A 12,508-nucleotide genomic window follows, 5' to 3' on the forward strand; every position below is an offset into this window, starting at 1 on the left:
TGGAACACCATAAGGAGTCCAGAAATAGCCTCATACATATTCAAACACTTGATTTATGACCCAGGAGGTATGACAGATGAACAGCAAAGCAATAAAGCTTCTGGAAGTTAATATAGGAGAGCATATTCATGACCTCTGTAGTATAGAGCAGGCACTCTGCAGTGAAATGCTGAATGTACTGATAGAATGATGGGCAAGTCCTGACTGAGTGCAAACCACGTCTAATACCTGAAACTGTTCAGCCTTGTGAGTCACTAAGGAAACGTAAGTTATAACCACAGTTTCTAAACCCTATACTCATAAGTGAAAGTAGGCAATACTGAATTTTGAGGGCATTACCTTGTAGAGACCTTCATCCTTGTCTAGTAGGAATATATGTTTTATAACCACTTTGGAGAACTGTATTATCAAGAAAGTAAAGCTGGGGGCCAGTGGCTCATGCTTGCAATCCTACTTAGGAGCCTGAGATATAAGAATCACAGTTCGAGGCCAGGCTGAGCAGAAAAGTCTATGAGACTCTTAATCTCTAATTAGCCAGCAAAAAGCTGAAAATGGAGGTGTGGCTCAAGTGGTAGCCCTGATTGAAAAAAATAAGGAACAGCATCTAGGCTGAGTTCAAGTCCCAGTACAAGTACCGAAACTAACGTTTAAGAAAAAAGAAAAAAACATAGCCCTCTAATCCCACAATCTGCTATTAAAGAATTGCAGACATAGGTAAAAATGTATTTGGCCAGGCATGTGACTCACGCCTGTAATGCTAGTTACTCAGGAGGCTGAGATCTGAGGATCATGGTTCAAAGCCAGCTGGGGCACAAAAGGACCTGTGACTCATCTCCAATTAACCTCTAGAAAGCAGGAAGTAGGTCTTGGCTCAAGGGTAGGATAGTAGCCTTGAGCTGAAGAGCTCAGGGATGGCACCCAGGCTGAGTTCAAACCCCATGACCCACAAAAAAAAAAAAAAAAAAAAGTATTCGGAGCTATTTTCATGAGTTAATTTAATAGTTGAGAATTGCTATATTCTATATACACTGACTCTAAACAGGTTCCCCCCCGCCGAATAGCAGTTAATATATATTTCCCTCTCTGCTGAATATTTTTTCTCTGCCGATTATTTTAATAAAATCTTCCATCCAATGTGTTCTTTAGATCCTAAAACAATCCTATATGCAGAGTGTTTGATAAATCTTGTGTTTTAAAAAATAATCAATGTAAATAAAAATTCCCTCCTTGAACACTTGTTTGTTAAACTTGTCATTTAAAATATGATGTAAAAATCAGTGTTAATAAATTCTTTAATAAAAAAATAATCAATGGCTGGGAGTTTGGCCTACTGGTAGAGTGCTTGCTTAGCATGCACAAAGACCCAGGTTCAATTCCTCAGTACCACATACACACAAAAAGCCAGAAGTGGTGTCATGGCTTAAGTGGTAGAGTTCTAGCCCAGGACCGGCAAAAATAAATAAATAAATAAATAAAAATTTAAAAAAGCAATCATTTTTGGAAGTTGTTACAATGGAAACACTGCAGTATGGTTTTGTAGTTGTCCAAGTTTCTAGCAGTTGAACAATTTGCTCAATTAAAGCTGTTTGTGGGTTGAGTAAATTGCAATCTCCTTTAGCTTCCTTGAGATGAAGTCTAGCCTCTTGATTGCATCATCTTGTGGGAAACCAAGGAGACAGTACCAGGTTCAACCCTGCTGGGGTCCTGACAGCATTGCCTAGAATAAAGAGGGAAAAAGGTGTCTAAGCTCTGTGGTAGCACGAGTCTGGGGCTAAACCCCACTTAGTGCTAACATCTTAGACAAGAAACTATTTTTGGCTATTGTGAAGATTTTTATTTTTATTTTTCAATGAAATCCAGTATTTAAAGGGCATCTCACAGTGCCTGGCATCTAATAGATGCTCAGTAAATGACAGCAGCTGTAATTATTATTCTTCCACTAGTTGTTTACCTAAGTAACACTGACTTTTCACAGTGTGTATTTTGAATGAGATGCATTATGATTATGTTGATTTTAAAATAAAGAGCTGCATCTGTTAAGGGATTTTGATTTTATGATCTCATTGGACCTCTAGTGCATTTGCAAAGAAATCTAGCTTGTAGGCCACATCTGAATGTTTCAGAATAGTTATGTTTGTGATTTCGAAACCCAAATGTCTATATTTTGCCTTTGCCTGTGAGGGGAAAAATGCTAATGACATAGTTTTTTCAATTCTGTCAGTTTGGAGTTGAAATATATTTTGTGGTAAAATATATCAAAGAAACCATCCCTATAGTCAATTGTTTAGTAGTGGAAATAAACATTTCTGGCTAAGGTATGAGTTCATATTTTGGCCACCACCAAAAGAATAAAGAGATGGAGAATAAAAAGATGGACATTCCTGCATGAAGTTTTGTAATCTGGAAGATTACAAAAATATGGAAGATATTGATGTTCAGTATTATCTGATAAGTCCTTGCAGTCATCCTTCTGTCTTCAAGTACCCTCCATAAATTAATATTTGTAATTAAAGTACATTTCACATGTCTTGAAATGTGCACTTTACCCATTACTATTTGATGGTAATGTGGAAAAAGGAAGCTGGAAAGGAAATTCCAAATGGAGTTTGGTTGGCAAGGAAGAACACTAAATACTATCTAGCCTTTTCAGATCTCGCTCTCTCTCTCCCCTCCCCCCCTTTCCTTTCCTTAGTTTTTTTTTCTTTCTTTGGTGGTTAGTTGGAGATAAAGAGTTTCATTTTCCAACAAGGTGACTCATGCCTGTAATCCTAGTTACTCAGGAGGCTGAGATCTGAGGATTGTGGTTCAAAGCCAGCTTGGGCACTAAAGTTTGTGAGACTCTTATCTCCAATTAACCACTAGAAAACTGGAAGTGGTGCTGTGGCTTGAGGGTAGGGTGGTAGCCTTGAGCTGAAGAGCTCAGGGAAAGTGCCCGGGCCCAGAGTTCAAGTCCTATGACCAAAAAAAAGTTTCACTTTCATGCTCTGTCTGGAGTGGAGCCTTGGTGCTCAGATCTCAGCCTCTTGATTAGCTAGGCTTAAGGGGCTGGCCACTGACATCTAACTTTATTCAGATTTCTGAGACAAAAACTGTACAAGTATATTAGCAAAGTTGCTGAGTTTCATTTTTTTATTAAAGAATTTATTATCATTGATTTTTACATCATATTTCAAATGACAAGTTTAACAAACATATTCAAGAAGGGAATCTCTATATACAATCACTGGCACTTAGTTTTTAGAACTTAATCAAAATTAGGCTAAGGGTTTGTATGTCATAGATACATATTAGTTTATGAAATAAAACATTATGTCTATAGAGTCATAGGTTTTGAGTTTCATTTTTTAATGGAAGGTGTATGTATTTTCCCTAAGTTTTTATTTAGTGAGTGCCTGTGGCTTGCACCTGTAATTCTAGTTATTCAGGAGGCTGTTTTTTTTCTTTTTTTTTTTTTTTGCCAGTACTGGCCTTGAGCTCAGGGCCTGAGCACTGTCCTTGGACTTTCTCAAGGCTAGAGCTCTACCACTTGAGCCTCAGCACCACTTCTGGCTTTTTTCTATGTATGTGGTACTGAGGAATTGAACCCCGGTCTTCATGCATGCTAGGCAAGCACTCTACCACTAGGCCAAACTCCCAGCCCCAGGAGGCTGTGTTTTTAAAGAGACTCATATGTCCACTTAACTAGATTGGAGGTGTGAATCAGGTAGTAGAGCACTAGTTGTGAGTGCAAAAGCTAAGTGAGGGGCTGCGAGTTTGGCCTGGTGGTAGAGTACTTGCTTACCATGCACAAAGACCCGGTTCATATTGTTGGTACCACAAACATAGAAAAAAAAAGCCAGAAGTAGTGCTGAGGCTCAAGTTGTAGAGCTCTAGCCTTGAGAAAGTCCAAGGACAGTGCTTAGGCCCTGAGCTCAAGCCCAAGACTTGCAAAAAAGAAAAAAAAAAAAAAAAAAGAAAAGCTAAATGATGGTGCAAGGCCCTAAGTTCTACTGGCACACAAAAAAGCCTTATTTATTTATTTACATATTTATTTAGTCTGAACCTGGACAAGTCAGAGCTCTAATCTTTGGTTGGTGCTTATCACAAATGAGGTCTTAACCTCATTTTAATCTGTCCCTCATTCTAGGATGATCAGATAGTCTCTTTCCATATCTTACAGGAGTTAGCTGGATCTCCTAAGAGGTTTACAAACAGATTGCTGCCCTTCTTTTTGGGTAAAAGGAGTTGATTACATCAGAATCTTTAATGATTGAGATCCTGGAATCTTGTCTTTTCACTGCCATCCTACTGGATTCTGGTAAAACAGGTTCATGAACTTTTAAACTGTAGGTAGACCAGTTGGATGATGTTCAAATTCTTTTCCTCTTGCTTCCACAGGCCTGATCCTAACTATGAGGCTTTTCATTTCATAGTTTCATTGTTACTTGTCCCTAACACCTCAATTGCTTTCTTTTTCCCCCTTTGAAACTTTCTCAAGAAGCTAATCAGAAATGCCCTCCTGTAGGTTGATGGGCACAGGTCCATCAACTTGTAGAGTACTTGCCTGGAAACATGCCAGGCTCTAATTTCACACCACAAGGGATCCCTTGCCTTTTCCCCAAAAACCTCATGTTTACTCTGGGCAAAAACTACTGACTCTGTCTGCCAGTCTCTCTAATGTTTTTGTTCAGATTAATTCCTAGAAAGTTTATATTGATTTAAACTTCCATTCTTTTTGAAAAATAGCTTTGGGACAGGGATATAGCTTAGTAGTATAGCACTTGCCTGGTATGTACATGGCACTAGATTCTATCCACAGCACTGCAAAAATAAAAATAAAATATATATTTATATATGTATATAATTTACATTCATACAACTCAATGTATTTTATTCATTGGCTTTCATGTAGTCACAGTTTTGCCATCACGGCTACTACAATTTTATAAAATGTTTATAACCTCTCAAAGGAATCAGATAATGCTTGTCACCATTGCTTCCTAAGCTCTAGGCAACCACCAGTCTTGTTTTGACTTTTATTGACTTTCCTGTTATTCATATTTCATATAAATGGAATATTCAGTGTGTAGTCCTTTGTCAATAGCTTCTTTCACTTAACATAATACCTTCAAAGTTCTTTCCTATTGTAGTGTACATCAGTTCTTCATTCCTAGACCTTTTGGTAACTCAGGTTTAGTTTTTTGAGGAGTCATCAGACTGTTTTCCAAAATGTCTGTAATAATTTTTTCCCCTACTTTTTAGTAGATTCTCAGAAGTAGTTTGTGAACATTCCAGTTCCTCCATATCCTGGCTACTACTTATGGTTAGCTGGTAATGTATTTGAATTTGCAATGAAACTGAAAAAGTTCTATAAACTGAACACAATAGAAACTAGAATGTGGTCTGGGGTTGTGGTTCAGGGGTAGAGTACTATCCTAACTTGTGAGAGCTCTAAGTTTAAAACCTAGCATCACAAACAAACAAAAAACCTAACAACAAAACACTCCAAAGACAAAACAAGACATTAGAATGTACTTAGCAAAGGCAGGTTTTTTTTTTTTTTGCCAATCCTGGGGCTTGAACTCAGGGCCTGAGCTCTGTCCTTGGACTTTCCTCAAGGCCAGCGCTCTACCACTTGAGCCACAGCACCACTTCTGGCTTTCCTATATATGTGGTACTGAGGAATCGAACCCAGGTCTTTGTGCATGCTAGGCAAGCTCTCTACCACTAGGCCAAACTCCAGGCCTGCAAAAGCAGTTTTGTGTAGTATATGTAGTATGAAAGATTTATCAGCTGTCATATTTGAACCCTCCAAATGATAAGAAATATAGATTAATATTTTAATCTACAGGTTTAATCCTATGCTGATTTTTTTTTTGAACCAGGCCTAGGGCTTGAACTCAGGACTGAGTACTGTCCTCAGGTTTTTCTGAGGATAGCACTCTACCACTTGAGCTGCAGCACCACTTCTGGCTTTTTCTATGTATGTGGTACCGAAGAATTGAACCTGGGTCTTCATGCATGCTAAGCAAACACTCTACCAGTAGGCCATGCTCTCGGCCCTGATGTGTGTGTGTGTGTGTGTGTGTGTGTGTGTGTGTGTGTGTGTGTGTGTGTGTGTATTTGTGCACATGCACCCACTGGTTGGTTTAAACTCAGGGCTGGACACTGTCCCTGAGTTTTTTCACACAGGGATATCACTCAGTCACTTGAGCCACAACTTCACTTTTGGCTCTCTGGTAGTTAATTGGAGATAATACTCTCCTGCTTAGGCTGGCTTTGAACCTCAATCCATGAGCCATTGGTGCCCACCAACAAAACATTTTTGAGTGTTTTCTATGTGTCAGATATGACAAATACTTTCTATAGTTTTTCATTTTTATAACTTCCTTAAAAAAAAGGATTGATTGACTGACTTTATTTTTAGTACAAGAAGATTCAATTCTTGTGCCTGGTAAATATATTCTTCCACTGAGGTATACCACAGCCCTTATTTTCCAGTTTCACCAAATTTATTATTTCCCAGTCTTACCATAGGGATACACAGCTACTTTCTACATGAGAAAGTTAAGCTGAGTCACATGCCTGCGACTGGCATACACCAGAACTGAGGGAGGAGATACTTTGGTCAGGAGCAGGCTTCTTGGAGGCCTTAACGTTGCACAGGGGATTATGTAAGGGCTTTCAAGGGCAGCTGGGCAAGGACAGACTGTTTATGTGTGATTTCCAGCCACTCTCCTTGTCATTCTGGGTCGCTGCCTCTTCCTGTTAGCTAAGCAGGTTGCAGGCTCTAGGTGAAGAGGCAGATGAACATTTCAGTCCAGGAACCATCCCACTAAGGGCTTCCTCATGCTAACTCAAGCATATTTTTAGCTAGTGTGAGCTCCATGTCTGTGGACAGTGGGGGTGGACAGTGTTGGTCTGGGAATGTCATGAGGCTGAGGGTATGTAATGTTCATAAACAGTATAGTAACCCATGAGGTATGTAAGAACTTCCCAAATCATCACTTAATTCCATATTTGGTTTCCAGTGTATATGTCTATATTCAAAATATATTCCATATTTGGAATACCTGTGTATTCTTTGCATTTATGAGAACTGATTTTGGCTAAGCACTGGTGGCTCACACCTGTAATCCTTGCTACTCAGGAGGCTGAGATCTGAGGAGTTTAGATTAAAATCAGCCTGAGCCTGAAAGTCTGAGTACTCTTGCCTTCACTTAGCCATGAAACCAACTGGAAATGGGGTATGGTTCAAGTGGTAGAGGACTAGCCCCCGGACAGCACAGACTATGAGTTTAAGACCTAGGACTGGCATACACACCCACACCCACCCACACACACACCTATACCTGATTTTGATTTTTCCTAACTTGGGAGCAACAGAGCCCCATATCCCTGAATAGTTAGTTCTATAATTGTTGTGAGTTCAAGTTCTCTTATGTCATCTCTAATTTGCCTCTCCTGTATGGTGTTTATTGTCTTTCCAACTCATTAAAGCTCACTTATAAACGTAGATACCATATACACAGTGTCTTCACCATGGTAGTAATTGCATGCCATTATTTTTAATGACAATACATTTTTAATTTATGAGAATTCACCCAGAAAATGTTTTTGTTAAGTAACAAATTACTCTCCTAAAGGCAGGGGTGGGGGGGGCCTATAGCACATTCACCCAGGGTCATTTAATGGTCAGCCTCTAATGTTAGCCTCTCCCCTAAGGGGTTCTTAGGGTTCTCCCACATCAAGTCAGGTGAGTTGGCACGTCAAGCAGTGCACCCCATGGGGAAAGAGAGATTGTAACCAAATATAGATCTCCCTTCTCATTCTTCCCCTTCCTTTCCCTTCCCTCCTCTCCCCTCCCTTCCCCTTCCCTTCCCTCCCCTCCAATTCCCTCCCTTCCCTGCCCTTCCCTGCCCTGCCCTGCACTGCCCTGCCCTTCCTGCCCTGCCCTGCCCTGCCCTGTTTTGCCTTGCCTTTTTTGTTGGTGGATCCTGAGGCTTGAACTCCCGGCCTGGGTGCTGTTTCCGGGCTCCTTTTTGCTCAAGATTAGCACTCTACTACTTTGAGCCACAGCTCCACTTGTTATGTCTTGGTAGTTTTTAGAGAGTCTCCTGGACTTTGCTGTGGCAAGCATATTCCTCAGAGGTAGATCTTTAGGCCCCTACACTCAATTGTGTGTGTGTGTGTGTGTGTGTGTGTGTGTGTGTGTGTGTGTGAACTAAGGGCCTAGGTGCTGTCTCTTACAGCTTTCTCTGTTCAAGGCTGGTACTCTACCACTTGACCCACACCTCCACTTCCAACTTTTTGCTGGTAAGTTGGTGATACGAGTCTCACAGATTTTTCTGCATGAACTGGCTTTGAATAGCAATTCTCAGATCTTCACCTCTTGAGTAGCTAGGGTTACAGGTGGGGGCCACTGGTGCCAAGCTCCCTCTCCCTTCTCAAGTGTTCACAGAATGTTAAAGGGGAGTCCTGGAAGAGAGGATGGTCTTGGGATTGCCTTCAGTTTCCTGCCAAGCAGCAGGGGTTAGTCAGATCCTGGAGAGGGAGGCTTTGTAGGAAACAAGTCTAGGCTTTTGCACCTTCTTTTGCACAGTAGGATGTTTCTGCTCTTTGGGGTGCAGATTAGCAGGATTGTTGAGAGATCCAGAGCCTTCTAGATTTTAGGCTTATGAAATTTGAGAAATTCTGGCTGCCAAAAAGTCAGAATGCAGAGACCAGTACCTCAGAAGTAGCAAAGTAGACCCCAACTCTCTTGCTGGTTTCCCTCTTAGATAATCACTGATCAAAAGACAGTCCTTGGAGGAGGACCTGTAAGATACACTGAAATTCCAAGCCCAGCTCTGGAAGGCCACACTGTGGGGCCAACCCAGCCTTACTGCCTGAGAGACTACAGATAAGCCTCTGTGGCTGGCTGGAGAGCGGGTAGATGGGAGGGAAGGGGAAAATGGCAGGTATTCTGGGAGAAGGCCCAAGAGGTCTCTGAGTGTGGAGGTGTTCTGCTCTGTGAGCCAATGGGACTTATTATGTGAACACGTCCCAGCTTCCCCACTTCTGGTTCATGCACTTATTATTATTATTGTTATTGTTATTGTTATTATTATGGGCTTGGCATCTGCTACTCCCCTGAGGTTTCCTCCTACTGTTATGTGAGAGTAGACTAGAGGGAACCCCTGACAGATTTCTCTTTGAAATGGCCTTCACATTTACCAGCTAACCAGCTAACCAGCTATTCTTTCTGCAAAAGGAAAAGGCAAACATCAAGGTTTTCCATATCTTAGAACTCTTACTGAATGAATCTTTTGAACTCTCAAGGATTTTCAGGCTCTGACCTCCAATGTACCACTTTGCCTGGGCTTTTCTTCTCTTAAGGGAATGTGAGGACCCTTTGATGGATCTTGATGCATCAGAATTAGACTATCAAATGGGGTGGGAGGGTGCATTTTATTTTTTGGCACATGAAAAGTTCCCATTTGAACTAGTGGGGAGAAAGTCTACATTTCCTAGATTAACATGAAGGAAGATTTGCTTGTACTCTTTTCTGGAAGGCTTGAAGAAAGGAGTGGCCAGTCCTGACTGGAAAAGGAACCTTCTTTATAGATGAAAACCTTTAGTTGATAATCCTCAAAATCCCCAGTGCACAAGAAAAGGAGTTATTGCTTGGTGAAGGGCAAAAGGACTCATTGAGGAGAGAGGGAGAGAGAGAAAGAGAGAAAGAAAGGGAACCACTGAGACATGCCTGATGGCTTTTACCCTATTTTGTTTTTGTCTTTTTTTTTTTTCAATCTGTGTTTGTCATGTCCCCTCCCCTCCCCCCAATCATGATACTGGAGTTTGAACTCAGGGTCTCACATTTGATAGGCTACCACTTTATTCATGTCTCCAGTCTCTTTTTGACTTATTTTACAAATAGGGTCTCATATGCCACTGTGTCCCACTTATTGCTTGAAATAGTTTTGTTTTTTTTTTATTTTTTTGGTCAAGTCTGAAGGATCTTGAACCAAGATCCTTCTAATTTCTTCTTTTGGAGTATAAATTACCGTACCCAACCCTTGTTCATTTGTTTTCAAACTTATGTCCCACTTTCTTCTAGTTGTCCAGTATTTTTCTTGATGATGACTAGAAACAAGTCAGAGACTTACCTTTCTTTCCTTCTTTCTTTCTCTCTCTCTTTCTTTCTTTCTTTCTTTCTTTCTTTCTTTCTTTCTTTCTTTCTTTCTTTCTTTCTTTCTTTCTCTCTCCTCTCTCCTTCCTGCTAGAGCTCTACCACTTGATCCTCAGCACCACTTCTGACTTTTTTCTATGTATGGGGTACCAGGAAATCAAACCCAGGTCTTCGTGCATGCTAGGCAAGCATACTACCACTAGGCCAAACTTCTGGCCGAGACCTTTCTTTAGGGTTTATTGTGTAGTAGATTTTGCGTTAAAAACAGGTAACTCAGATTCACAAAATTAAGTGCTATTTGCCATAAAGTTGGTCTCCCATTGTCTGCTTACTCAGTGGCATGAAATTTTATTATCTGGAAAGATTTCTTGGCAGTTTTCATTGTTGCCTTCATTGTAAACATTTCTAACTGTTGTTAAAGTGTGAATGATCTCAGCAGGAATAGCTAATCACTCTAGTATTGTTTTTAAATCCTTTATTAGGTTTCCGTGGCTATAGAGAAATATTCTAGATTCATCATGGTTTACCTAAAAAAGAAAACAAAAACTGGGCTGGGAGCATGGCCTAGTGGTAGCATGCTCATCTAGCATGCACGAAGCCCTGGGTTCAATTCCCTGGAACCACTTACACAGACAAAACCGGAAGTGGCACTGTGGCTCAAATGGCAGAGTGCTAGCCTTGAACAAAAAGTGTCCAAGGACAGTGTCGATGCCTTGAGTTCAAGCCCTAGAACTGGCAAAAAAGAACAACAGCAATAAAAAAAAAAAAACCCAGAAGCAAATAATTTTATTAGTCAAAAGCTTATTGGCTTAGTTGTTTTTTTGTTTTTGTTTTTTTGGTCAATCTTGGGACTTGAACTCAGGGCCTAGGTACTGGTACTGAGGGTTTTTGCTTAGGGCTAGCAGTCTTCCACTTGAGCCTACTTCTAGCTTTTTGGAGGTGAATTGGAAAGAAGAGTTTTATGGACTTTCTTGCCTAGGCTTTGAACTGTGATCCTCAGGTCTCAGCTTCCTGAATAACTGATTATAGGCTTGAGCCACTGGCACCAGGCTTGGCTTAATTTCTTTTACTCCCCTCTTTTCCATCTTTTTTCTCTTCCCTTTTCATCCCTTCCCTTCCTTTCTTCTCCCCTTCTCTCCCTTCCCCCTCTTCTAAAATTTATAGTACTGTAATTAATATATAACCCAACACAAAGAAGACTCATGTTTAGCAAATGTGTGATGATGATATAGAATATTAAATTGGTGTTCTAGTCTGAGCAACTGATGACAGCTACTTGACTAAGAGGTCAAATTTGAAAGTTACTTGTAGTCAAATATAGTGGCTCACACCTGTAATCCAGCTGCTTGTGAGGTAGAGATAAGAAGGATGGAGGTTTGAGGCCAGACCAGGCAAAAGTTAAGAAAGTAATGGAATCATGTATTGTTTTTGCTTGATGTAAAGTGTTTTCATCTGCTCTAGCATGTCCCATGTATGGTAGCACTCTGACCCCAGCCAATGCACGGCTGGAAGCCCTGAAAGTTAGTTTTGGACTAAGTCTAAAGTAAATGTATTTTTAATTCTAGTAGATGTACAATATAGACAATTTTAATAGGGTAAATATGCCAGAGAAACTGAATGTCTCAGAGGAAATAAAAGCAGGGTTTTCATGAAGGAGTTACACAATTTTTTTTTAAAGGGGGACAGTTAGATGTATATGTACATCTGATCATATAAAATGTTATTTATTGAAATGAACCTCAGGAAATGGAAACAAGAGATTCTTTTCTTTATTGCTGTTTTTATTTTCTTTTTGTCTTGTTTGTCTTTGGGAGGGTAGGGGAGACACAGAAATGAAGGGACAGAGGGTGAACATACAGCAGTAGTCCTCACTAGATGCTATGCTGAAAGTGAACTATACACAACTTGTGAGTGGAGATGGGAGGACAAACTGGAGAGAACAAGAGAAAGCATGACATTGTAAACAAAACAAAACAAAACAAAATATACACTTGCCCCAGCCCAGAGTTCAAGTCCTAGGACCTGGGGGAGGGTTTGTGGGGGGAGAAGAAAAAAATGTATTCTTTACTTAATTTATGTAACTGTAATCCCTCTGCACATCACCTTTATGAAAACAATAAAAACATTAAAAATAATTTTTAAAAAGAGAGTGGGGAGGTTGGAAATATAACTCAGTGATAGAGTATTTGCTTAACACGTGCCAGGCCTTGGGTTCCATCTCCAGTACTATAAAGAAAATAGGGCATTTCCAGGTTTTGTAACCTGAACATAAGCCTTTCGGCTCTCATTAGCTCTTAAGTAAAAGGTCCCTTGTTTTCGCGGTGTGCCTGCTTCTGCTTCCTAGCAGTGTGGTAGTGG

At 40.4% G+C, this 12,508-nt stretch overlaps 1 protein-coding gene across 1 annotated transcript in view; it reads left to right on the top strand.

The window, feature by feature from the left end:
• The window catches only part of Prdm10 (PR/SET domain 10), a 100,834-nt gene that overhangs the window by 9,598 nt on the left and 78,728 nt on the right, over positions 1–12,508 (top strand). The gene's annotated exons all lie outside the window — the stretch shown is intronic.

Source organism: Megascapheus bottae, chromosome 27 (genome assembly GCF_031878675.1).
Source record: "Megascapheus bottae isolate mThoBot1 chromosome 27, mThoBot2.hap1, whole genome shotgun sequence".
Taxonomy (NCBI): Eukaryota; Metazoa; Chordata; class Mammalia; order Rodentia; family Geomyidae; genus Megascapheus; species Megascapheus bottae.